This window comes from Hemitrygon akajei, chromosome 7, assembly GCF_048418815.1.
Source record: "Hemitrygon akajei chromosome 7, sHemAka1.3, whole genome shotgun sequence".
NCBI classification, from domain to species: domain Eukaryota; kingdom Metazoa; phylum Chordata; class Chondrichthyes; order Myliobatiformes; family Dasyatidae; genus Hemitrygon; species Hemitrygon akajei.
The window spans coordinates 104,327,390-104,330,509 of record NC_133130.1 but is presented as its reverse complement, the minus strand read 5'-3'; positions in this window follow the sequence as shown (position 1 = coordinate 104,330,509).

The window sequence follows — 3,120 nt, the reverse complement described above, 5'->3', positions numbered from 1 at the left end:
CCAGACCTCTAGTCAGAGTAACAGCCCACCAGACCTCTAGTCAGAGTAACACCACCACAGAACTCTAGTCAGAGTAACAGACCACCAGACCTCTAGTCAGAGTAACACCACCACAGAACTCTAGTCAGAGTAACAGCCCACCAGACCTCTAGTCAGAGTAACACCACCACAGACCTCTAGTCAGAGTAACACCAGCACAGAACTCTAGTCAGAGTAACAGCCCACCAGACCTCTAGACAGAGTAACACCACCACAGAACTCTAGTCAGAGTAACAGCCCACCAGACTTCTAGTCGGAGTAACACCACCACAGAACGCTAGTCAGAGTAATACCAGCCCAAACCTCAGATCAGAGTAACACTCCCCGGATATCTAGTCAGAGTAACAGCCCACCAGACCTCTAGTCAGAGTAACAGCCCACCAGACCTCTAGTCAGAGTAACACCACCACAGAACTCTAGTCAGAGTAACAGCCCACCAGACCTCTAGTCAGAGTAACACCACCACAGACCTCTAGTCAGAGTAACACCAGCACAGAACTCTAGTCAGAGTAACAGCCCACCAGACCTCTAGTCAGAGTAACACCACCACAGAACTCTAGTCAGAGTAACAGCCCACCAGACTTCTAGTCAGAGTAACACCACCACAGAACTCTAGTCAGAGTAATACCAGCCCAAACCTCAGATCAGAGTAACACTCCCCAGATATCTAGTCAGAGTAACACCACCACAGAACTCTAGTCAGTGTAAGAGCCCACCAGACCTCTAGTCAGAGTAACAGCCCACCAGACCTCTAGTCAGAGTAACACCACCACAGAACTCTAGTCAGAGTAACAGACCACCAGACCTCTAGTCAGAGTAACACCACCACAGAACTCTAGTCAGAGTAACAGCCCACCAGACCTCTAGTCAGAGTAACACCACCACAGACCTCTAGTCAGAGTAACACCAGCACAGAACTCTAGTCAGAGTAACAGCCCACCAGACCTCTAGTCAGAGTAACACCACCACAGAACTCTAGTCAGAGTAACAGCCCACCAGACTTCTAGTCGGAGTAACACCACCACAGAACGCTAGTCAGAGTAATACCAGCCCAAACCTCAGATCAGAGTAACACTCCCCGGATATCTAGTCAGAGTAACAGCCCACCAGACCTCTAGTCAGAGTAACAGCCCACCAGACCTCTAGTCAGAGTAACACCACCACAGAACTCTAGTCAGAGTAACAGCCCACCAGACCTCTAGTCAGAGTAACACCACCACAGACCTCTAGTCAGAGTAACACCAGCACAGAACTCTAGTCAGAGTAACAGCCCACCAGACCTCTAGTCAGAGTAACACCACCACAGAACTCTAATCAGAGTAACAGCCCACCAGACTTCTAGTCGGAGTAACACCACCACAGAACTCTAGTCAGAGTAATACCAGCCCAAACCTCAGATCAGAGTAACACTCCCCGGATATCTAGTCAGAGTAACAGCCCACCAGACCTCTAGTCAGAGTAACACCACCACAGAACTCTAGTCAGAGTAATACCAGCCCAAACCTCAGATCAGATTAACACTCCCCAGATATCTAGTCAGAGTAACACCACCACAGAACTCTAGTCAGATTAACAGCCCACCAGACCTCTAGTCAGAGTAACAGCCCACCAGACCTCTAGTCAGAGTAACACCACCACAGAACTCTAGTCAGAGTAACAGCCCACCAGACCTCTAGTCAGAGTAACACCACAACAGAACTCTAGTCAGAGTAACAGCCCACCAGACCTCTAGTCAGAGTAACAGCCCACCAGACCTCTAGTCAGAGTAACACCACCACAGAACTCTAGTCAGAGTAATACCAGCCCAAACCTCAGATCAGATTAACACTCCCCAGATATCTAGTCAGAGTAACACCACCACAGACCTCTAGTCAGAGTAACACCACCAACCCTCTAGTCAGAGTAACTCCTGCCCAAACCTCAGATCAGAGTAACACTCCCCAGATATCTAGTCAGAGTAACAGCCCACCAGACCTCTAGTCAGAGTAATGCCACCACAGAACTCTAGTCAGAGTAACAGCCCACCAGACATCTAGTCAGAGTAACAGTCCACCAGACCTCTAGTCAGAGTAACACCACCACTGAACTCTAGTCAGAGTAACACCCCCCAGGCCTTTAGTCCGAGTAAGCCTCCCAGATATCTAGTCAGAGTAACAACTCCCAGACCTCTAGTCAGAGTAACACCAGCCCAATCCTCAGATCAGATTAACACTCCCCAGATATCTAGTCAGAGTAACACCACCACAGAACTCTAGTCAGAGAAACAGCCCACCAGACCTCTAGTCAAAGTAACACCACCACAGACCTCTAGTCAGAGTAATACCAGCCCAAACCTCAGATCAGAGTAACACTCCCCAGATATCTAGTCAGAGTAACACCACCAACCCTCTAGTCAGAGTAACACCTGCCCAAACCTCAGATCAGAGTAACACTCCCCAGATATCTAGTCAGAGTAACAGCCCACCAGACCTCTAGTCAGAGTAACAGCCCACCAGACCTCTAGTCAGAGTAACACCACCACAGAACTCTAGTCAGAGTAATACCAGCCCAAACCTCAGATCAGAGTAACACTCCCCAGATATCTAGACAGAATAACAGCCCACCAGACCTCTAGTCAGAGTAACACCACCACAGAACTCTAGTCAGAGTAACAGCCCACCAGACCTCTAGTCAGAGTAACACCACCACAGAACTCTAGTCAGAGTAACAGCCCACCAGACATCTAGTCAGAGTAACAGTCCACCAGACCTCTAGTCAGAGTAACACCACCACTGAACTCTAGTCAGAGTAACAGCCCACCAGACCTCTAGTCAGAGTAACACCCCCCAGGCCTTTAGTCCGAGTAAGCCTCCCAGATATCTAGTCAGAGTAACAACCCCCAGGCCTATATTCAGAGTAACATCCCCCAGACCTCTAGTCAGAGTAACACCAGCCCAAACCTCAGATCAGATTAACACTCCCCAGATATCTAGTCAGAGTAACACCACCACAGAACTCTAGTCAGAGAAACAGCCCACCAGACCTCTAGTCAGAGTAACACCACCACAGACCTCTAGTCAGAGTAATACCAGCCCAAACCTC